Genomic DNA, 26,273 nt, shown 5'->3' on the forward strand with positions numbered 1-26,273 from the left:
TTTCTATGGTGGGAAAAAATAAATTACGGATTGATCGGGAAAATAAGTGAGCAATCAAGTGGATCGCAGTTCAAAGGTAAACACAACTATTAAAAATTGTAAATTTGAATATTTAAATTAATGCCTTAGATATTTAGGCTATACTATATAGCCTTATAGATTTGAAAGTGGTTCTGGATCCCACTCATTGTGAATTCTAAGGCTTAATTCTATGATGAGTCATGACCAAGCTTTCAAATCAATGCTAAAAAAAGTGATTGAGCATGGGAATTATGCTTGTGTGTCTTCTCACTTCATTTTCATTCTACATGTATGTACAAATGTATATGGTGACAGTGCCTTACCTAACATTATTAGACTTCAGCTGCAACCTTGACCTTAATTCTTAGACTTCATCTTGACACCTTTCCCCAAGTTTTTAGGTGTCGTTTGATGCCCAAAATGGCCATGACGCCCATTTTGGGCTTCAGATATAAACACCGTGCAGCAGCAGCCAAGATACCTAGCACCCGGGCCCCTGTCTATAGAGCTAGTTTCGCGGATTACAAAGCTACGTGCATGTGTTGGAACCGGAAGGCAAACTTGAAGACTAGCTTGCGAACTGGAAGCGGGATATGGCCGGGTGACGTCGGTTGGCTGGGCAAGATATATATGATCAGTAGTCGGTCCATCCGCAGGTGGAGCATGTACACATCACTTGACCAGAGACATCATTCGTCAAAGCAGTAAGTGAAGGCAAGCTTATCATCATCATGTCGATCTGCAAGGCGGGCCTGCATGTGCAGGCGCTGGTGGTCCTCCTATTCCAGGTCTATACGATCATCATCAGCCCGCACATTGATAACATCGGACCGGGCCATAATTATGTGGGGCTCCAGATGGACATCCTTCATAGGAGCAATGTGCACGAGGAATGTGCTAAGCGCGGCGCAGCAGCTGACGTTGAATATGGGGTGGACCATGGCTGTAAGCGCCTGGAAAGGGACCAGGCCCGTGTTCAGTCCCTCCTGGGTATTCTTGTAGGCCGTACTGCCACCGCAGCGCGCCAGCAGCTAGCTGAGGTGGTACCTGCCTTGAAACTCTCGGGAAGTGGGGATTATTTCGTCAGGCTTGCGTTGGGCGGGGGACTACCATAATTACATGTCCCTCGACACGGGCAGTGAGCTGTCGTGGATCCAGTACAAGCCCTGCGGCGGCAAGTCGTGCATCCCGCAGGTGGACCCTTCCCTCTTCGACCCCTCCACCTCTGCCACCCTGCGCAATGTCTCCTGCAAATCGCCTGTGTGCAATCGCCGACTCACGACAGGGCTCGTTGGCTCATGCTATGCGGGCACTTCCAACTGCGCCTACAAGATGGACTATGCAGACGGCTCTTCCACCGCAGGAAGCTTGGTCGTGGCATGGAGGCCATCACTGGCTTGAACAACAACAGCAAGCAGGCCGTTGAAGTGCTGCTGGGCTGCGGCCACGACAACACGGGCATCTTTGGAGGTGCGGCGGGAATCGTAGGTCTTGCACGCGGCCCACTCGCCCTTGCGTCGCAGCTCAGCGCGGATCGCAATCATAGACCCACCTTCTCCTACTGCCTCCCTCCCAGACGGCTAACCTCAACTCTTATAGGCCCATCAGTTGCAAGGGCCGCGGCTACAGGTAGCCTCGTACTTGGATCAGCAGCAATTACCCCAGCAGCTCTACTTGGTCTCCGCTATACACCACTTCTCCTTCACCCCGATCCCGCTCTAGCACAAGGAACTTTAGACACTAAACTAGATGGTAAATAACCTTATATCTATTAAATGCAGGTACTAACTAGGGTTTTTTAAATTGGAACTAGGTTTTTAATTTTACTAGATAGATGTGAAGCTATAACTAGTAAAATAAGTGTCTATATGGTAAATCGAGGTGAATTTCTATATATCACCTAATATAGCCATGTTTATTAGATAGAATTATGAAGCTATGGATCATAGGATAATGTGCATGCATAGTAAATCAAGACAAATTTGTATATAAGATCTAACATAGTCATGCTAAGTAAATATACACATCATAATGGATAGGCCTAACCATAAGCCATGCAGTCAATCTCAAATAAGACAATGCTGATACACACTTGTAATGGATATGTTTGTATGCATCCAAAATGTACATGTGCTGTAAGATACATTTGTGCATTTTGATAACTTTTAATTAGCACAAATAGTTTACACATCCACAAATAAAATATCATTTTTAACAATATAAATATTTCCTTATCACATTAAAACAAAGAAGAATCTCATTCAATTCAACTCAATGCCATGGCTTCAAATCTTAAAATTCCCCTCAAATTTCCCCTCAAGTGTGGGATATACCTAGCATCCATACAAGCACAAATAGTTATCAAAAGTTATTTGAGCCCCTTACAAACTAGAAGCATATCCATCCATTAGCAAAATAGAAACAGTTCAAATTGTAAAAGCCTTTTCCTTAAATGAAAGACATAGAACCTCTTAAGTATGTGGAAACTTGAAGAGGGGAGCTCTCAATAGACAGTCATGGCACATGGTCTATTAACAAGGGTAGTTGTATTAAGTTCATTAAAAAATCAACATTTCCTACCAACATCTGGCATATACTTCCACTTTCATGCATGTAGCATATTCAGGGGGTGAACAAGGAGTAAGAGATGATGGAACACATAGCACAAACATAAAGCAATAGAAGCAAGACAATGGGATAGAGATGGATTATGCTAACATTGTCATTGCTAGCATGAACATGGAAGAGCTAGAGAAGAAGATGTGGGGTGACCAAAAATATTTCAATGAGAATTAAAAGAGTCACAATAGAATTTGGGGAGCAAGTGCTCTGTGCATGAGTGGTATCCTTGTTGCCATGCATTCGACAAAGCAATGTTAAGTATTCTCTATGCAACATGTACATGTATTTTAAGGGAAGGTTCCCCTTAAGGACGAGTTTGCTAGATTGTTTTGGCTCACCTATGGATCAAAGTTGTGCTCACATTGTTTTACTTGCCATTAGATTTCTTTTGGGTCTTGCTTTCATCTAAAGCAAAAAGAGATTGGGTTTTGGGTTCACTTGTTTGGCTTAAAGTGAGCCTTGTTTACATGCTTCCATGGCATATTGATTTTATTCCTGAGGAGGTCTTGCAAATTAAATGCCCAATATGGGCTAGTTTTCATGGGCTTCCTACTTTGCTAGATGGAGAAGTTAATGTACTAATAGAAGTTCTAGGTAGAATGCTCCATGTTCTTACAATAATATCAACTAGTGGAGCAAGTGGCCTCTTGTACTTTGGGATAAGAGGAAGAAGATCCTTGGGATGCTCTAGCTTTTTTATCCTAATGGGATTGAGTTGTTGGTTGATATCAAATTCTCCCTCTTGTTGGATACATGCTTCAAATGCAAACAAGATGGGTGCTTTGCAAAGGAATGCCCAAAAAGGAATTGAGCTAAGAAGAAGCCAATGAGAAAATAATGGAGATAAGGAAGAACTTCAAAAGAAGCAAAAAGGAAAAAACATAGGTTGAGAAGGGTAAATTCAAGGAAACAAACAAGCCTCAAAAGGAGGAACCTAAGGAGTAACCTAATTATCAGTGGCAATCCTAGAGATGTTGAAGTTAAAGTAGGATGGAAAAAAATAATTTCTTTGAAGTCTAATGGAGGTAAGAAATAAAAACTTTCCCTTTAAAAGCTTCTTGCAAATGTTTTGTTGACACAGATATTTTGCTATTTTGGATTATGGAGGTTCGAACAAAGATATAATGTTAATTAGTTGGCTCACTATAAATCTCTTGGAATGTGAGGTGCCTAATAAGTCCATCCAAGAAGGATATGTTTAGTAGGAGAAAGAAATGGAATCCCCTCTCTTTCAACACCTCCTTTCTAGAAAGGGAAGGATTCAACCTATATCTGAAGGAGGCTTGGAAACAAACCAACAAATCCAATCGCTAATCCAACATAGAACTAGATGAGATCCATAGCTATCATAACTAAGATTACCAAGATGTATGGCAAACATCAGGATTGACTTCAAAGAGGGTTGCATGCTAGTAGTTAGCAATGCAGGGAGTATATTATTATGACTCTTGCTAAGTGTTCTAGTAATGGGATGTTTTATCAACTTCTCAAAGAAGTGGAGCATTACATGGAGGACTTGCAAAAACATAAACGTGAAGTTGCCAAAATTTAGTCTAAGGGAAATGGTATCTTATGGGGCTAGTGCTTCGACCAATTAATTTAATTAATTGATGAAGCAAAAGAAGCAACAAGAGTTCATCACTATGATAGATGATGGAGGAGGAATCATGGAGTTTCTGTAGGGATGTTTCAATCTCTTTAGAATGTGTCTGTAAATGGTCTATGCTTAGGTCCATTTGAGGTAAAGAGGTTGATGCGAAAGGGTGTCCCATTGCCCCATTACTCTTTGCCACCATAATCACCAACCCTTTGCTTAGGAATTTGAATTTGAAGGTGCAACATGGAGTAAGTAAGGGGTTTCCTATACCATTAAGAAAATACTTGGTCTCCAACACAATAACTAACTAATATTGTGCAAGTAGAGAAGCAACTAGTAGATGTATTTGATGAAAGTGTATGAAAGTTTTCTAGAGCTATCTAGGGTTGTGACTAATGTGAGCAAAAGCAAGCTTATTTACCTAGGATTGAATGAGTTAGCAAAGTTGCTAAGTGAGCCAGGCTTCCAAGTAGCAGAATTGTTGTAGTTGCTTGATTCTAAAGAATTTGGGTGATTTCAAGATTTCTAGCAGCAAACCTTAACTATTGAGCATATGATGGATGAATTTATTTGATTATCTTGTACATTATGTATGATGTGAGTCAAGTAACATGCAATAGTGACAAAAAATACATGCATAGGAAAGGCCTAATTTTGGCATCATGAATCTGGTGAGATTAATGAAGGTTGAGAATCCATAGCCTAGATTATCATATAAGACACTAGAAGTGAAGTAGGACTCTTGTTTCCTGCATTGTAACTAAGGTAATGGCCAACAATAAGAGAGGGATGGTCAATGCCAGTTTGAGTTGATCTAGATCACCTATAGGTGGATACACTTGAATTTGTGTGTTATCTTAAAGATAACAAATTAAAAACTTTAATGATGCCCTTTATGTAGTGATTATGCTTGCAAATCTAAAGCCTTACATGCAATTATCTATATCTTTTTCTATCAAAATAGTTTGAAGAAATTCTAGTAAATGACTAAAGCATGTGTACAATTCTAGATCACTAGGAGGAGACTTAGTCCCATTACATAAATTCATGTAATGCATTGTTCACCACATAGTCCTCTCAACATAGTCCCCTGGCATAGTCCTCTGAGCTTTGTTCATGTAGGCTATCTAGTACACTCCTCAGCATATCCTCTTGAGAAGCTTGGTACAAGTAGGTTGTGTGGTAATGCTCTTGAGTAGCTTGGTACAAGTAAGTTGTTTTGGGTTTCAATAGGCATCCATCTTAAGTAGCAGCTATGCCCTAGAATATCATGTCAAGAAGTATATGAGACTGAACTAGGGAGTGTATTGTGGTGGTGGTCATGTACCTAAATACCAACCAATTTTTTGAAGTCATTCCAATGCATATATTCTATCTTACCAATTTGAGCAACACTCTAATTGGCAATGTTCCAAAGCAGCTAGGTGTTTTGCACAAACTCTAGGGTCTAAACATAGCTTTCAATAGGCTTGAAGGTGAAAAAACAAAATACTGAAATGTATTGAAACAAGAGAAATACTTAATGACATTAATCAACCTAGCTATAACATATTGGATGCTTGTCTAGGTGTCATAACAGTTCAAAGCAAGTAGCTTGCCTAGTGTTTTCAGAGTAGGTAACTTGAAATTGATTTGGGCTTGAAAATTCTTTCAGACATAAATAAATCTGAACAAAATGATGACCATAATCTTGGTCATGCAAGGAAATAATCCTGATCATACATGATAGCTTCCTTGAATAAGATGACCATTATCAAGCCCTCTGGTTTTGTGATGTTACCCTCATTATCCATGTTATGCATGAGAGCCTTCCCTACATAAGACAATCATGATCAAGCTAGGTGGTACATACAATGTCCTAATTGTTGAGATCCATCTTATCACAAGAATGAGAGTCCTTATTTGTGATTCACCAAGCCTCACTTATGAATCTGCTAAAACTTAGTTTGGTAGGTATGAAATCTTGAGATGTGGCATTCTCATGGGTTGCTACACCAATGAGTTTTTGAATCATGTTTTGCCCCATAGTGAATGGTTGCTACACCATGTAATGAATGGATGCAACTGGAGGGTGTTTTCTTACTATGAATGGATCAGTTAAAGTATTATTACTAGCAAGAATAGAATGATTATTTAATAGCCAAAAGAAACCTATCATTAAATCTTATGCATGATGAAATGTTGGGTTAAATACTTCGCTTCTCCTAAGGAAGTTATGCTCAATGGAATGTTAGATTAAATGATTAGCCTTTTTTGACAAGAAAAGTTGATAGATTGAGTTATAGTAATCTATTAATTTGAACAAAAAAGGGAGAACCAAGCTTGACAAAGTTGAATAACCTTGACATTACCTTAATAATTTATATTCAACACGGCCTTGTCCTCGGAAAAGATTGGTTAATAGAATATTATATCTTTAGCTTAGATCAAACTAGTATGGCATTACCCTTGTTATGAAGCATTGAAAATAAATATAGTTAAATAAAGTTTAGTTTAAAAGGAACCTAGGATCCTATACATTTTGAGAAATTTCTTCTAAGATCCTTAACCAATAAGATTTTTCTTGCAGCTTTTGCAAACGTTGTTATAGAAAACACTTATAAATTTACTAGGAGGTTAGGGCTAGAGGACCTAAGAAGATTTAGTAGGAAATTAGGGCAAGTGTAAGCTAAAATTTCACTAGCTATGAGGGGATCTCATTATCCTTAATTGGAACATTAAGAAAGGGGATCAGAACACTCAATGAAAAAGACAATACTTTAGGCGATTGTCAAGCCATGAATACGCATGTGAAGAGGCAACATATGAGGCACCTCTATGAAGAAGAGGGGGCATGATAAGAATTAACATTGTGTAAGAGGAGTGACAATTACCGAGCAAACATGGTGTTGAAAAATCAAGGTTAAGGAGAGGATTGCTGCTCTACTAGCTTCATAAGATTGGCATGAAGTTATTAAATATACAGGGATGGTGTCATGGTGTGTGCTCAAGAGGGTAATTGGGTGGGGGGCCATTGACAAAGAGGGAGGGTAATAGAGTTGCATTCAAAATAAAATTCTTTGAAGGTCTTGATGCCAGGAGGCATATTCCACGGTGGATTCCGTGCCATGGTGGATTCCGTGAGGTTTTATGGTGGATTCCGTAAACTTAGATGACCGGGGCTCATACACAAAGAGGATTCTTTGTGCGAGAAGTTGATGGGGATGCCTGTCCTTTTCGGGCGTTTCATTAATTTAGTGTGTACATGGGTGATTCCATAGCGGGTGATTCTGCAAAATGCATATTAAATTAATAAACATTTATGAGTTTAGAGTGCGCACTCGTAATAAATTAAGGTTAGGATTTATTTCTAACCAGTTGATTTATTTATGTAGCTGAAGACTGCTAGGTATTCACTTTTGTCAGTTTAATTGTATTATTTTACTAACGATTGTGAATGCTTCAGTTGATGTGTAGAGATAGCAGCAGTGGCGGAGGAAAGCATTGGAGTCTAGCGGGTATTCGATATTTGGACTATATTTTGATAGGCGCCACGCCTATATTTTGTTATGTCTATTGAGACATTGATTATCGATTATTATTTTGTATGTGCTTATGCGCCCGGATATGTTATTTCTATTTGGACATTGAGATTGGGCGTGCCAGACTCTATGGGCACCGTCCATTAGCTTTATTTTCCTATTTTTGTAGAAAGCAAACTCAAAAGCTAAAAGCTTGTCATATTTTTGTAATTGAGCTATTATTGAGCATGAAGATTGGAAATATACATAAAATACATGCTTTGTGAAGCGCTCACACAAGGCATGGGGGAGATTAAACCCAATTTGTCTCTTGCCTCTTGTCGTGCATGCTTTTACATGGGTTTTTGTGCAAAAAGGTAGAGTACTTTGTTCTTGGGGACCTTCCGGGATTCACCACGTGAGCTATCTGCGACCGATCTGCGCACCAGTGGTATCAGAGCGGAGTAGAGATCAAGAGCTTCCAATCGCTACCAATCTCGAGCGAAGGCGGAGCTCCACGAACAAACGGGCTCTACAGTCAATCTCGTCGCGAACCGTCGATACAGGCAGACTTCTGGCGATCAAGAACCCCTGTTTCCACTGTCAGATCGCGAAGGACCAAGCTCTGTAGGCGGAGGACCACTCCCTCATCTCCATAAACAAGTCGTGGATAAAACAGTAAGAAGCCCATATCTTTTTCTTCAAAAATCTTAGTCTACAAGCTTAAAGGCTTAAGGAAGTAAAGAAGCTCCACAAAATTCATCAACGAAGTAACTGAGTGGGTCCGAAATTTGCGCGACGTCATCAAACACATATTCTTGTCCTCCACGATTTGCGCCGTTTTCTGATGGCTCTTCATCTCCACAAAGCCTAAGTTATTAAGCTTATTAAGCTTAAGCTTAATTCCTTAAGCTAAGTCACACAATTCTCTGCAAGTTATACTGGGCAGACAAGTTCAGTAACTCCGGGTCCCGCACTTCTGAAGTCAAGTTCCGTAAGTTGACTCTAATCAAGTTGTGCAAGTTCTGCAAGTTGGCCTAAGTCCAGCAAGTCAACAACTCTGCAAGTCTGCTAAGTCTGCAACTCTGCAAGTCAGACTAAATCAGAACTGACTAGTGCTTAAAACTCTTAGAAGACTTGTTCGTATGCAAAAACTCTGAACTGGAAAGTTGTTCGCAGCAAGCTGTTCTACCTGTCTACAAGTTCCTTGAAGTACTTTCAGCAAACGGAGACAGAAATATTGCAGAATTTCTGAAAATTGAAGAAGAAATTCCCAAAAATACATAGCCTTGTAATCCCAAATTTGAGCTACGCTCATCCCGCTAACTGATTTTGAGTGAGAAAGGTTTGTTGAGTTTTATAGGATGACTACCCCACATATGGATGATCCTATGGCTGAAGACGATCTACCCGAGCCTACCATGGAACAAAAGCTGGATCTTATCATCCTGCAATTGAAAGAAGAGCGAAGAGCTAGGCAAGCCTTGCAAGCGCAATTGACAAAGCTACAAAGAGCGTCCACCGATAAAGAAGAACCTCAAGCTGAAGATTTGATTCGCCGTACCATCGACGCCACCCTTGAAGCACAAACCATTCGCAAGGAATCCAAGATAAGTAAACGAAGTTTCAAGTTTCGCACTTTCAATGGCATAAGAGAAGGAAAGACTGTTTTATCATTCATTAGCCAGTTTGATGACTATTTCCATGAGGAAACTTATCCCGAAAAAGATAAAATCAAGTATGTTACTAATCATCTGATAGACAGAGCATCACTTTGGTGGAATGTAGTCCGCAAGAGCATAGAATGTCCTACTACATGGAAAGATTTTAAGAAGAAGTTCATGCAAAATTTCCTTCCACCGCAATTTCATGAGAAGGCTATTAAACAATGGGATTTACTTCAACAGCGAGATCGTGAGCCTATTCCACAGTATACAGAGCGTTTTTGGAATGCACTCCTACAGCTACGCATGCTTGAAGACGTACCAAAGATGACGCATAAGCGGAAGTATATGTCTGGACTTCTTGGACATTACTACGCTGAAGTGAACATGTTCAAGCCTGCTACCCTTGAAGACGCCATCTCCTTAGCTCACGACACTGAAGATAAGTTACATGGAAGAGATCGACGACCACAGCCATTCCAAGCAAACGGTAATTATGGATCTAAACAATTCAATTCCAATTTCAGAAGGTTTAATTCAGGTCGTTTCTCATCACCATCTTTCCGCAAGAATTGGCTTAAACCACCTGCATTACCATCCACTGTCAATCCAAATTCTAAACCTATTCCACAAGCAGATCCAAATATACCCAGACTCCCAGCCATTGCAAATAATGTGACCAAAGCCAAGCCAATAGTATGTTACAAGTGTCACCAGCCAGGGCATCTCGCAGCAAATTGTCATTCAAAGAAGCCATCAGCACATATCAACTACCTTGGAGCCATGGATGAAGAAGAGCATGAGGATATGCCAGATTTCACTGAAGATGAGGATGATCCTACTACTACTTCCGACACTTTACCAGGTATGCCTACTTCACATTCATTATTGACTATGAAATGTATGGTGCATGGAAAAGAAAGAACTATATTGCATGATGACGGTAGTACCCATGACTTTATTTCAGCAAAATTGGTAAAGGAATTAAAATTGCATACTGTACCTACGCACTATCGCATAAAAGCTGCATTTTTAGGCACTAGGTACAATGGCACACAAGAAGTTCAAGATTTAGAAATTCAAATTGGTCCATACATTGAAAGAAGAAATTTCTTAGTTTTCCCGTTACAGTCAAGCGACATTATTCTAGGAATGCCATGGAGACACCAACATAATCCCAATATAGATTATTCCACACACACAATGAATATTAATTTTCAAGGAAAATCTATTACATTATTTGGTATGCATGCATCTCATATTTTTCCACTGCTTTCGCATACTCAAGCAAAACGTGCACTACGCAAGAATACTAAATCATATCTCATTTGGGTGAATGAATTGCATGCAAAGGAAAATCATATGCACCCTAGGCATAAGGAATTTCTCGCATATTTTAAGGACTGTTTTGCAGAAGACCTACCACCAGGTTTACCTCCATCACGTCCAGAAGACCATAAGATTGACCTAATACCTGGCACACAACCACCTTGCAAAGCCCCATATAGGCACAATCAAATAGAGCAAAAAGAAATCCAGAGTCAAGTTGAAGAATTACTAAATAGAGGCTTAATTCGACCTAGCAGTTCTCCATTCGGTGCACCTATGCTCTTAGTCAAGAAAAAGAATAATACTTATCGGATGTGTATTGACTACCGAGCATTAAATAAGATCATTGTAAAGAATAGGTATCCTATACCTAGAGTTGATGACCTTATGGACAAACTGCAAGGATCTTCTATATTTAGTAAAATTGACCTTAAGTCTGGATATCATCAGGTGAGGCTAGATAGATCCGACATATTTAAGACTGCATTCAGAACACAGTTTGGCCATTACGAATTCTTAGTCATGCCATTCGGATTAACTAATGCACCTGCTAACTTTCAGTAGAATGATGAACCGTATTTTTCTAAAATATCAGTATTGTGTGATTATTTTCTTTGATGATATTTTTAGTGTTCAGTCAAAGTGAAAAAGAGCATTATGAGCATTTATCATTAGTTTTTCAGTTACTGAAAGAAAATCAATTGTTTGCAAATCCTGACAAGAGTGAATTCTTTAAGACAGAAATAGAATATCTAGGTCATATTGTATCAAAAGAAGGAATTAAAGTTGATCTTAAGAAAATTGACGCAATATTGCATTGGCCTGTTCCTAAAAATGTACATGAACTACGCTCATTCCTTGGTCTTGCTAGTTCCTATAGGAAGTTTGTACATAATTTCTCATTACTTGCTTTACCATTGACCAAACTTCTTAAGAAAGGAATTGTTTATCAATGGACTGAAAATCAGCAGAAATCCTTTGACTTACTCAAACGTGCATTAACCAATGCCCCTGTTCTACAATTGCCTGACTTTAATAGACCATTCTTTCTAGTTGTGACCGATGCTAGCGGATCAGGAATAGGAGCCGTATTAATGCAAGACAACCATCCAATAGCATATTCTAGTTCTAAGCTGAAACCCTCTGAGCTCAAATATTCCACTTATGACAAAGAACTCTTAGCAGTTGTACAAGTATTAAAACAATGGAAGCATTATTTAATGGGTTCAGAATTCATGATAAAGACTGACCAGCAAAGCATTAGACATCTACTTAGCCAACCCCAAATTTCTGACCGTCATATCAAATGGGCTTCATTCATTCAAAGTTTCCATCCTATCATTCAATACCAACCTGGAAAAGAAAATGTAGTTGCCGATGCATTGAGTAGACGACCTGCAATTCATAACATTTCTATCATATCTTTTGATTCTTTGATTGCTATGAAAGACACATATCACCAGGATATTACTTTTCATTCTGGTTGGCAAAAATTAGTTCAAAATAATTTCATTCCTGTTGATTCATTGCCATATAATGATGGATTCATGTTCTTTGAAAAGAGGCTGTGTGTTACTATTCCATTCCGATCTTTTGTTTTGAATGAAATTCATTGTCCCCCATATCAAGGTCATAGAGGTATCATTTCTACATTACGCATGTTAACTGAAGATTTTTATTGGCCGCATATGGATGCAGATGTATCTAATTTCGTTTCTGAATGTTTGATTTGTCAAAGAATAAAGAGACATCATGGTAAACAGTATGGGTTATTAATGCCTTTATCTATTCCATCTCAACCTTCGGAACATATATCTATGGATTTCATTACTGGCTTACCAAATACTAAATCTAACCATGACATGATTTGGACAATTGTAGATAGATTTAGTAAGCAAGCATATTTCATTGCATGTAAGAAAACTTTAACAGCATCACAAGCAGCATAGTTATTTTTGAAAACTATTTTCACTAACCATGGATTGCCGAAAGTGATTATTTCAGATAGAGATTCTAGATTTTGTAATAATTTTTGGATTACACTATTTGCAAATCTAGGCACAAAGATTGATTTCTCATCTGCATTTCATCCAGAAACAAATGGACAAACAGAAGCCACAAATAGCACTATTTTAGATCTTTTACGTGCATACACTATCTCTAAACCTCAGACATGGGATACTCATTTACATTTACTACAGTTTGCTTACAATAATACACCGCACACATCTACAAAGAAAGCACCTTTTGAAGTTATTTATGGATATAGATTATCTACCCCTGTTGCATCTTTGTCTAATAGAATACAAAGTGCCGATGATATTGCTGCTATACATAACACTATTTTTGATGAGGTAAAGGATATGATTGCTAAAGCCCAACAATCATATACTAAACAAGCCAACAAGAAAAGACAAGCCATGAATTTCAAAGTTGATGATTATGTTTGGCTTAGAATAGAAAAGCGTAGACTGCAAAGTGTAGATAGACATCCAGTTGTCAAATTAGCTCCTAGATTCTACGGACCATTTAGAATCATTCATAAGATTAATGACAATGCTTTCAAGTTAGAACTGCCATCTCATTGGAAAATTCATAATACATTTCATATTAGTTTATTGAGACCATTTAGAGGCCAATTACCTATCCACCCTGTCTATGAAAACCCACCTTTACTAGAAGAAGAGACTGAAATACTTGAACCCGAAGCCATCATAGACACTGACTACATGACCACTAGAACTGGCCGAAGGTATTCTAGATATTTAGTAAAATTCAAGAACCATCCTATAGAGGAAGCACAATGGATGCACGCTAGAGACTTAAATGCTTTCCCCACTCTGTTAGCTCCACATTGAGCTAATAGCAATTGAGGTCAATTGCTATCCCACCCTGGGGGTATGATGCCAGGAGGCATATTCCACGGTGGATTCCGTGCCACGGTGGATTCCGTGAGGTTTTACGGTGGATTCCGTAAACTTAGATGACCGGGGCTCATACACAAAGAGGATTCTTTGTGCGAGAAGTTGATGGGGACGCCTGTCCTTTTCGGGCGTTTCATTAATTTAGTGTGTACATGGGTGATTCCATAGCGGGTGATTCCACAAAATGCATATTAAATTAATAAACATTTATGAGTTTAGAGTGCGCACTCGTAATAAATTAAGGTTAGGATTTATTTCTAACCAGTTGATTTATTTATGTAGCTAAAGATTGCTAGGTATTCACTTTTGTCGGTTTAATTGTATTATTTTACTAACGATTGTGAATGCTTCAGTTGATGTGTAGAGATAGCAGTAGTGGCGGAGGAAAGCATTGGAGTCTAGCAGGTATTCGATATTTGGACTATATTTTGATAGGCGCCACGCCTATATTTTGTTATGTCTATTGAGACATTGATTATCGATTATTATTTTGTATGCGCTTATGCGCCCGGATATGTTATTTCTATTTGGACATTGAGATTGGGCGTGCCAGACTCTATGGGCACCGTCCATTAGCTTTATTTTCCTATTTTTGTAGAAAGCAAACTCAAAAGCTAAAAGCTTGTCATATTTTTGTAATTGGGCTATTATTGAGCATGAAGATTGGAAATATACATAAAATACATGCTTTGTGAAGCGCTCACACAAGGCATGGGGGAGATTGAACCCAATTTGTCTCTTGCCTCTTGTCGTGCATGCTTTTACATGGGTTTTTGTGCAAAAAGATAGAGTACTTTGTTCTTGGGGACCTCCGGGATTCACCACGTGAGCTATCTGCGACCGATCTGCGCACCAGCTCTTCTACGAGTTTAGTGGAGCAAGTGAAAGTGTTTCAAGCCGCGAAATTGCAGGCCCTCCCCTACCCCCTTATCGGTTGTGCGGATTGCCAAAATTTAGGTTTGAATGTGATCACCTGAATTCAGCGAAAGGCCTCATTGTCATCCTCGCCCTCGAGCATTGTAAACCATGAGGTGCAGGTTCCCTCGTAGCACGATGACATGAATGAAGGCCCTAGGCTTGCACGCAAGTCGGCCTATTAGGAGCTCATCTCATATTCGTCCATGGTGGGCAGCCATCACTGTTGCACGGTCTGGCTCGTGAAGAAAGGCAGGTTGAGGAACCGTCTAGCTCGCCACCAGTGGGGGCCAAAATCTACGAATGTGAGGTCTCTGAGGATCCGTCTAGCTCGCCGCCAAAGTGGGGGCCAAAATCTGCGAATGCGAGGTCCTGGCCAGTCGAGCTCCGTGAAGATGCAGTACTTAGAAGTCCCCGTACTTAGATGTTTAGGTAAGTTTCGAGACTCGCATGTAAGTTTATGCAGGCCTGTTGTGCTACTAATTTTAATTGTAAAAATGGATGATTTTGATTGTGTTTAAGAAGATGCATCATCTGAAGAGATGTCTTTCTTGAAACACAGTACATAAGAATTGATAGAAGAAGATGTTTATACCTTTCTTTAAACTCAAATTCTGGGTATAAATTCCACCTACCTACTGACAAAACTGAGGGATACACGAGACAATATAGGAATTAGTTGATTAGATAACAACTCAATAAGGACCAATTGAAGTATTGGGAATGCATAAATCTGTGCTTGAAGATGTCTTCAATTAGCTAATTGTAAGCTATAATCTGACTTGACTGTTGAAGCCACATCAAATAAGAGCTAATCATAACATGTATATTAGCACAAGATGGAAATCCAGCTTGGTACAAGATGGCAGCCAGTTAAGAGTAAACTTCAAAAAATTCCAAAACTCCAAATTTTATAAATTTTGAGACTTGGTGGAACTATGGCATACACGAATTATGAGACTTGGAATGGCTGTAAGCCAATGCTGTCCCATGTAAGAGTTTATGATTTCATGGTATATGGTTTAATGCAATAGCAACTTTGACTTAGAGAGCAAGGTATAGAACTTGAACTTCTCTCATGGATGGGAAAAATAATCAGTAAGAGCATATGCATGTTGGATATACAGCTACTAAAATCCAAGCATCTCTTTGCATCATTTGATGTGCAGGATTAGTTGAACTATGTTGATATAGAATAGATTTCAGATAGAACTACTTTTCTAATTGTCAATTCTAAAAGTTATTTCCCTTCCCTTCAGAAGCAGGTTAGATTTTAGGTGGAGTATTTGAAGAGAAAATGAAAGCGAATTGATTAGAATAAGGTATGCCTTCCTTCAAACCATTGACTAAGTACTTTTTTCATTTTTGAATCACTGTATGGCACAGTAAGCTATGGCATGTCATTGAAGTAGTTGTCAAAAGATTCTTGGTCTTCATCAGATGGGATAAACACAACCTCAAATTCCTTGTTCTTTTCCTTCAACTGATTATAAATGGATGCCAACACTGGTGTGAATCTTTGACACGGTGGGCACCAATGTGCCGAAAAGTACAATGCAATAATTTTTCCTTCTAGATCTGCAACTTTGACTTGTTCTCCATTCTTTCCAATCACATAATCCTCTTCATCATGGACTAAAAGGATTTGCTAATTTTGATTCTCCAATATTTCCTTTGCAGCTTTATGTAGAGCATCGATTTGCTCATCATTTGTAGCTTTATGTAGAGCATGGATCTACTCATCATTGAAAGAGAATGCCTTTGCTCCCCATTTCTCCAACAAATGTATAATCAAATATGAAATGCCAAAGAATCAGGACACAAAGGAAGTAACCACAAATGCTCAGGTGAGAGTTTTAAGAATTCTTCTTGTCCTTTTCTTCAACATGGTTTTTTAAATAGTGGATCAAATTTGAAGAGATGCAAAATTGATTTGATTCTTACGAGGACAAGTTTTGTAGTCAAATGTCTACAGGCATCAAAAGTGGTGGTTTTGTTGGTCTACTTGAAAGAGGTAAAGAAAGAGTTCATTGCCTCCATTTATGAAGGCAAACCACAACAACTACTTGAAGGAAGGGACAAGGCATTCAACGTGTAGCTGCAAATGAAGACAACTTGTAACTAGGTTGGGATTGCCAGGTACTTTCCTGCTTAGGGGTGGTCTAATGAATTTTTTTAGTGAGTATGTTTGCTCCAATGATGCATTGAATTGTTGTGTTTGAAAATTTAGAGCATTTCTTTCCTCTCTCAAGACTAGGTGGTAAACTTCATATAGTTTATGAAGTGGTTTGAGAAACATTTTATGTTGTGTAGAGTATGGTTTGTTGGCTACATGTTGGTAGGGTCTTTTCCCACTATTTTGGAGCTTGTGGTAGCATATGAGCTTGAGAAGAGCTTCTGGGTTGGGAGTAGCTTCAGAGAGACACTTGACATCAACAAAGCTTGGGCAGCTGTTCCTTTGTATCGGGTTTTCCTAGCTCCTTGGCTTCTCTTTCCCAATCCCCCCCAAATGGCCTTGGGAGGCCTTGTATTCATGCTGTGATGTTAGCTTTCAGCTCCAGTTATGTTGTTGAGCCCTTGATTGTTCTTTAATGGTTCTGAATAATACAATTAGCCACACTTTATTTTGCCCGAAAAGGTTGAAGTGGTGGGTCAAGAGGCATTAAGTGGTGGGCAGGAAAGTCAAAGACAGAGCGCGAGGAAGGAATAACAAGCAGTGAGCTAATGTATCATGTATAGAAATTTATACACTAGAAAGGAGGGGGGTGGGTCAAGTAAGGATGGGTACGGCAAGCTGGGAGGGGTTGCCTTATGATTTTGTAAAACACTATTGATAGGTTTTTCTATGATTCTGTAATATTATGTGGTGTTAAGGTGTAACCAAGGAAAAGTTTTGTATGTACGAGTGCATAAACAATGAATTTGGTTTCTTTATAATGCTATCAGTATACTAACTCCAAAATTTGCAGCCATCATGTGAAGGATTGCAAGCTGCAACTTTACATGGTGCTGATTTTAACTCTTCAAACAGGTTATGGATGAGGGAGTAGCAACACATCATTTGAAATTATTGATCCCTAAATTTCTCAGGTACCAATTTTCACCAACAAAAATCTTAATTTTGATGCACAATCACTATCAAAACTTTGTCTAGGATATCAAATAACAACACAGTGCATGCATTTCTCCTTTGAAGCACCCCCTATCATAGGCCCTGTCAAAAAGCATGTGGATAGACATGTTTGGGAGTATAGTCATCAGTGCAAATATCACTAGTAGCAATGGGTAAGTAAGCGAAGGGCTGTAGGCTCATGGTGACACGTGGAAGAAGTAGGAGATGTATTCAATAGAGATCACGCTGAATTCCATGATGCACAAAATCTATAGAAGCAAAATAAAAAATGATCCCTTTCGTATTGACTTCTTGGAGCTTAATGAATTAATAAGAATCATTGGGCATATTGGATTTGAAGGAGTGGCTTCCTGAGTTTCTTGAGACAATCTAAGGATTGGTACTTTAGTTCACCTTGGATATTTAATAGCTAAGACCAATCTAACTTCTTGTGGAATATGGCTTGCTTGTAGGACATTTTTCATCGGCATCATCATTTCTAATAAGAGTATCAATGTTTAGCTAGCATTTGAACAAATCAAGGAGTATTTCTTGTGAAGCTTTATCTAATCTTTTAGAAGAAGCGTATGCGCACTTGAAACCTCACTACTAAGAGGCTTGTTCTATTAGCAACTTTTTCATATGGAGTTAGAGTGGTCATGATAGTAGGTCTTCTAGACACATGCAACACCAACAAGGTGCTTGGAGGAGAGGAAGCATATCAAACCCTCGATTGCCACCACAAGGTATGTATCCTTATGAAGGAAATTCATAGAAGGTACAATTGTTGCTACTTTGGTGCTCTTACATTAGATGCACCTCTTGCTACTTTGGTTGTAGCAAGGCCAATAAAAGGCTAGATTGGTTGAAGTTTGAGCTTGATGGATCTGTATGTTTCATCCACCTATTTAAACAACTTGCTAAAACATTGAAAATGAAGAATGTAAATTCAGGGTTTTGATATCCTATTTACATATACTGGTAAGCTAAATCAATTTGACTTGGTATGATACTTCAATCTATTGGATTCCTATCTTGTGGGAAAACTCAACACTAGCATATGTGTTTGGTAAATCTTATTGTTTGAGAGTCTAGATAGCATTTCATATTCCCACAAGAGTATGCATTGATTTGGATGGGCATTACATTTATCCCGATTAGTAAGTATGATACAATATGATTCCATGAGCAAATAATTTAAATGTCATTTCATTATTTGTCTTGTTGTGGATAGGATACAGGGTTTGAAGCATACAACCAATACAGTAGATCTATATTGTGGAGCTATGGGAGATTGCAATGATTTTAGGATCAAAGGGAAGGAAGTTTGCTAAAATTGGTAGGTCTTCTCTTATTGCTCTAAGCTTTTTTCGCTATGTACATGTTTGAGCCTTTTGATATCCTTGTTGATTGTAAGCACAAAACGAATCTCGAGACAACATTGTTGCTGAAGCAGCAAGGATCTGGATTTCAAAAAAAAGGAAGGGAGGCTTAAGAAGAGCTAACAAGACTTGATTTTTTAATGGTGGAGCAGATCCGAAGAGAATGACAACTCTAGATCTACCTTAGGTACTGTAGAACATGGTGAAGTAGAGAGAATGTAGTGTTCAAGACAACTTTTTTAGTGGATTCAATCACAATTCTATTGCTAACAATACAACATTGTAAATAAATCGTGATTAGTTTTCTTAACATGATATATTGGTGTGATAATGGCTTGTATTAATGGTTTCGTCTAGTTTTCTTGTATAGGAAAAATTTACTATATCTATGGTTTCAACTAGTTTTCTTATCTAGGAATATTTTACTAGATCATCAACTAGGAATTTTAAAAATATTCTATATAAAAATATTTTACTAGATCACTAACTTGTAAAGTGTTCAACTTCTACTAGTTGAGACTTTTTCTAGATACTTTGATAAGTATCTAGAAAATCTCTCTTTTTTTACTATATGGAAACATGTTTAAAGCTCCTTGTGATCTCCGGACCTTCTACTATGTCTTTCTCACCGGCATCACCGTTGGCTCCTCCCTCCTCCCCATCGCCCCCTCCGCCTTCCAAATCGATAGCCGCACCGTTATCCTCGACTCCGAAGTCGCCATCTCCCGCCTTCCCCCTCCTGCTTATGCGGCTCTTCGCACCGCCTTTGTCCGTGAAGTCGCGCCCCACCTCGGCCACGCGTCGCCTGTTGACACTGGATCCTTCCTCGACACCTGCTTCGACACCACCCACACCCAGCTACGTGCTCAACCTCCGCACGATCAGCCTCTCCCTATTCCACGTGTCGTGCTTCACTTTGCAGGTGGCCTCGACCTCGAGCTACCTCCCTCCAATGTCCTCGTCTGGCTAGACGACTGGGCGAGCACCGCGGACGGAAACCCCCCCTCCACGAGGAAGCTATGTCTCGCATTCGCCCCTGCCCCTGATGCCATGTCCTTCTCCATCATCGGCAACGTCCAACAGCAAGGCTTCCGCATTCTCTACGATGCAGCCGGTGCTAGGCTTGGTGTCGCACCGCACCAATGCACCTAGACTCTCTAATTCATTGCACACCTTACTAGCTTCTCAGAGTCTCTGCCGAATTGTCGGTGGAGCCTTGTCCTCCTTCATGTAAACATAATATTATTTCCAAAGAAAGAAAAGTTCTGACATTCTTTCTAAAATCGAATATCAATCCTGCTCATTACCTGGCTTGATAGATGGATATGAGTTCTCATTCCTGCTGATCAGGTGGAATGGAATGGACGATGTGTGGGTCTATGTAGATTAATGTTGGTGAAATCTCTTTCTCTCGCTTCGATCTCGCTCCTACGCTGCACCACTAGAGCTATATATACACAAGGGACTTTTAGTCAATCCCTATATAGGAAATCTTGTAAAATGTAGGAAAATATTTCCTATATGTGTATGCATGTATTCCCTATATACAACTAGGGAATGACATTCCCCACATCTAATAGTAGGGAATTAAAGGTCAATATAGACTATTTCTTACGTTATGTCAAAATTCCCAATATAAGTGTATACAAGAACATGTTTGGATTAAAAACCTTATAGGTTTTCATGCATGCCTCGCATGAATTGGTCTATACCTCATTGTTAATTTAAGAGCAATAGTAAAATACTCACCCTTGCAAGCTTGGACATGCCAATGTAAATATAATCCTGGTCTAGCACCCTAGGAGCCTTTGGTGAGAAACAATCAAGCTTTTGAATTGTTGTAGTGTTTGGACTAATGACCTAGATGGTTAAAATGATTTGATTTTTTTGAGATATCCTATTGCTCTTTCTTCCTTTTGCATTTCTTAAAATGGCAGGATACATACGTTGTATACTCTAGATAACTCAACAACCTTGGGATCTCCTAGTAGGGCCTCTTATGGAGGACTAACTTTTAGAGGTCCCTTAAATGTTGGAGTTACACTCTATGACTATTATAACCATGAAAAGAAAAATACAAAATGCAACGCAACATAGCTCCATTGTGATGGCTTAGCTGATAGTCATGGTGATAGAATAATTCTCCAAATGAATGTAAGGCTGGAGTTATAAGTGTGGGTTGGGGCCTTAGCCATAGACAAGAACTCCACTTTTTCTTCTTTATCACAACTTAGTCTAGAGGGACAATGTTAGCAAACATCCATTTTTTAGCGATGTCCATGTAGTTCGTAAGGGGTCTAAGCATAAAATTAAGACAAAAAAATTTGCCATTTGGATTGATGCTCTAGAATGACTAAGGGCCATTTTATATTCATTTGGGGACAGATGTGTGCAACAAAGCTATTAATTGAGGTAGCAATTATCAAATGGGGGAAAGAACTATCTTAGTGTTGTTGAATTTGATAAGGAAGAGGTGTTTGGATAGCTTTTTGTGGTACACAAAAAAGGAGTGGCTAGCTATTGGCAGCACCAATCAAATGTATGCAAGTATCCAGACAAATTTGAAAGAAAATGTGCCCAAATCATGTTTGATCTACCTTTTATTGCTTTTGGTTTATGCATTCTAAGGTGTTTGTTTGTATGGATGTTCATGAAATCTTCCTAAGGTAGCAACTTTTCTCAAGCTGATGAGGTCCACAAGTTAGCTTTCCCTCTTTACATCCATAACCTAATACATCCAACCAAGAGAGCACCATTCCAAGTCTATTCATAACCTAGTATGTCTAACCAAGATCATAGAGAGAACCATTCCAAGTCTACTCACAAATCACACTTGTTATCTTGTAGGGGCTAAAATCTTATCCAACTTACAAGTATAAAATGTATATAATTCGAATATAGTGATGAGAATACATCTCACACGATGCAATTATCAAAGATGCCACAAAGAGATTTGAATTACACCAATCAAAATACATCATAGAGAAAAAAAAAGGTTGCACACAAAATAGGAACATAGTTTGATTCTAGTTATGGCATGTGAGCTTTTGGACGACTTGTGCCTATGTGTTTTGTGAAGAGTACCTCAATCGCTTCAATATTATAGTGTTAGGAGATAAAACAAATCCCATAGAATTTCATGTACTAACGGAGACCTGAAAAGCAATCGTGTTTATTGAAGGTAGATTATGTGCGCTTGGATCTACTTTAATTTTCTAGGAAGAAAGGACATGAGAAATGGGCAGTTCTATTGGTATAGTTGCTCCTCAATCTGCATCCAATGTATTCAATAGTCAATTTTTTGCATGTTTCTACTGATATGTAAATAACTAAGGTATATGTTTCTCAATTGAAGCTTCAATAGTTTGTCAACCTCTTGCCAGTTGTATGATAATTCCACTATGCATCATCAAGCCACAGGGTCCTAAACAAAACAAATAGGGGGGACCTACTCCTGGAGAAGCAAAGAAGAAACAAATTATGGTGGGCCCATGAGAACCTTGAGTAGGGGTTGCTACTATCTTTCAAGGAAGACAAATGATATTTTGGATCTACATCGAGAAGAAAACCATGGTACAGAATGTGGCCAAATCGTGAAAAGAGGATGATAAAAAGAGAACCAATGATTATAATAAATAATCAACAAAAGGGTAGACAATGTCTTTTGAAAGCAAGACAAAGGGAGTGTTGCAACAAAATCAGCTTGGGCTTCTCATTGCACACCTTATTGGCTTCTCAGAGTCTCTGCCAAACTGACGAGATTATGTGATGAATCCAAGCGCATGCTAAAAACATAGATTGCTGATCTGAAAAATGCAAGCCTAATCAACAAGGCGGGAAGAAATACTTGTAATCATTAGAAAAATTGTAATTAGAACTGAGATCCTATAATCTAATACCATGTGAGAAGTGGTGTAGCAGAACAAAAGAATAGAGGAGTGCTAAAATAAACTAATAAACACAAGACGAAAAAATAAAGAAATACTGCAAAGAAAGAGAAATCAGAGAGGTGCTCGGGAAATGGAATCCACATACCAAACATGAGAATGACACATACAATAGTGAGTCACAACCTACGTGACCATCGGCATTGGCTCCTCTCTCCAACTAGAAGATCACCTAAAAATTTATGATGATTGAATGAAGGAAGAGGAGCCATAAATAGGCCCAAAATATTTCAAATATGGTTGTTTGTTAGCCAACAATAAATGCATAAATAATCACTACGATGACCACCATACAATGCCTAAAATACAAAGTAATAAAAAGCATAGCCCAATATTACACATGAACTGACTAGAGTAGATCAATAACACTTCTTTGCATATTACAATCATGGCAGAGGAGGTTTGGAATGTTCTACATGCAATTTTTTGGCATGCATGAGCACTCCAACAATATGTAGAAGATAAGGTGGGCTACGATAGGCCTTTTTAATCAGTCTTAATCATGGTTTATAATATCCTTACCACATTCTTGTGCCTATACATGTTTTTGTATTCTAGAGGGAAATGCATTGAACCCAAAGACACATGGTTTTTCTCTTACGAGCAAGTCTAATAAGCTTTTCAATGGTTGCAATGTGACCTTCGCTAAGAGTTCCACTTGAGGACCGTTTTCTTAGTCTCAACTTTTCTCAAAATACAATGGATATTTTACATGCAATCCTAACCTATCACTCTTGTAACCTAATGTGTATAAGGGAGGTCAGGCATGTAAGCATTGTATAAGCAATCATCTACCAATCAATCGAGTTTTCTTGTGCCATATGCTACACCTTATATCTAGTGGATGGTATTCATCTAGGCTAGATGTAATCCTTTTGAGGTAATGTGGTCATTAGAAAACCTAACTGTAATTGATTTTTGGAGTTCATAAGGGACTACATTACCAAGGATAACTTCAAGGGAGGCACATGCCTAAGGGATTGTTCTTGACTTCCTATGATGAAGACTAGATTCTCTACATACGTTTTATATATCCTAGGAACTTCTAACACTCGTGGTGTGGCTTAGGAGCTACTATGAGTTGTGGGCAAGGCACCAACTTGGGTGACTCTAGTTTCATCTCATCAAGAAGCAATTGGCCTTGTGGTTTAAAGTACCTTAAGACTCTAGGCTATGGTGTTGGATGTCCTATATGCTTTGAGAACCCAATAAATGTAGATGGAAGGAGATAATGGATCTTTCAACTTAAGGTATTTTTCAAAATCTTGTTGGACTCTAGGCTATGATGGCCTTAGGACTCTTGATGCACCTATCTATATGTAGAAAATGGTTTAAAATAGTACTTGAAAAATCTATTATGTTAAATTCACATGATATGCATATATATTCATAAATGACCCCTCGAGTTCTTGCCTAGATTTAAGTTGTTTAAATAGATGTGCATGTGTACATTGGTAGGTGCAAAGTATTTAACTTACAAGAGGTGGTATGGATCTATTTGAGGGTTGATGTGGATGTGTAAATGGTAGAGTTCTATGAGATAGAGATAAGGTGTAACAAACACGGATGGGTTATACACCTATATATAAGATGCAAGTGTATATGCCCTATTAGAAGCATAAGAGCCTAATACATGTGCATTTTCACCTTGAACACTCATGGAAACAATATAAGGGATAGTGGGCCTAGGGTATCTATGACTTACCCACAAGTTCAAAATAAGCTTTGCATCGAAGCAATGTGGATAGTGATGCCTTTTGATATCAATTATATGACACAAAGTGGCACTACTAAGGCTCTCATATTGTCCTAATGTGCACAAAAACATGATCAAGACACACGTGCCTTTATAGAGTCATGTTTAAATAGGCATTAAAATTAAAGTAGCCATTTACCCAAACATTTAACCAAAGCATTTAGAGACGTTTAAGGAGATGTTTACATATGGGCTTATTTAGTTTTTTAGTGTTTAAGCTACATATCTAAATACAGACAAATCATGAAACTCTAAATAATGCGTACCATCTTGGATCTAAATAGCTAAAATAATAAATAAGATCTAAATGACCAAATAAAAAATTTATGCAAACCACTAATTCTTAAGATATTGAAAGTGAAGCAAACCTTGCATCTTTGAAGAATAGGGTTCCCTTTGCATTTTAAAGGCTTCATTACCTTGATCACCTCTCTCTATTGGAAAGGCCACCCTCGGACACCTAAGTAACTTTAGTCCCACTCGAACTCGCACAAGTCCACTCGAACACTCAAACTCAAACAAGTCCACTTGGACACTCTAACATTGGGACAAGTCCACTCAGATACTCGAACTCAAACAACCTCACTTAGACACACAGATGAGCACCACTCATCTGAGTCTGAATCTTTGATCACTCAGATGATCACAAAGTCCCGTTAGACAGCCGAGTCTAGGACTTGGATAGGCAAACCTACTACTCTGAGAAGTTGTCCAGAACATAATTTTTAAGAATTTTGACCACTGCGTGACCTGCTCATGTCAACATCTAGCTAGCCCTGCAATCGAGGTTTGAATTCAGACATTCATATGAGACCGTAGAGCTCATTTTCACTAGAACTTTAATGTAACAATCATGGAGTGATTTAAACTACCAACCACTGGCTACTTGCTCCTTAGTAGAGACTCAATTCGACTGCCTGGGGTTGATCACCCATCAAACTATGTATCAAAACCCATGAAGAACCCAAAATTCATAGCTAGGAGTAATCACGATTCATGCGAAAGAGCTACAAGTGCATGAAATTGATGGGTAAAAGTGTGGATGTGATTGATTTCATTGAAGGTTGCATCGTGCATTAGAAACACTTCAGTGCATGTGAAAATTGGAAAGCCTAAGCACAACTCACATCGAGTTGCACCACTTAAAAGCATAAGTGTATATACTTATAGATCGATTGGATTAACAAGGAATACACTTAAGGGGATTAAGCTGAGAAATAAACGCACTAGTAGGAGTGCAACCCAAGAAATCACACGAGTGATTCAAGACACCAAAGACACTATCTTGGGAAGATAGAACCATAAGACCATTGAGGGAAGGACTAACCAAGATTAGGGGCACATGCCTAGTCAACCTCATAGAAATACTAGTGGTTCAAGAGACAACCACCATGGTTGGTACTAGTTCAAGCGAGAATGACCTTGATCTTAATGTAGTAGGGGTACTCGGATGAAATCCAGTGACTTATCACATAGTATGACCAAAAAACAAGGATGACACATC

The 26,273-nt window shown here is 38.7% G+C and overlaps 1 pseudogene; it reads left to right on the plus strand.

Moving 5' to 3' along the window:
- The first annotated feature begins 878 nt into the window (after positions 1-878).
- Positions 879-20,218, plus strand: LOC148032311 (aspartyl protease family protein 2-like; annotated as a pseudogene).
- Positions 20,219-26,273: the final 6,055 nt, after the last annotated feature.

The sequence above is a fragment of the Lygodium microphyllum genome, chromosome 8 (genome assembly GCF_053477565.2).
Source record: "Lygodium microphyllum isolate KBCC chromosome 8, Lygodium_microphyllum_v1.1.10, whole genome shotgun sequence".
In the NCBI taxonomy this organism is placed as follows: Eukaryota; Viridiplantae; Streptophyta; class Polypodiopsida; order Schizaeales; family Lygodiaceae; genus Lygodium; species Lygodium microphyllum.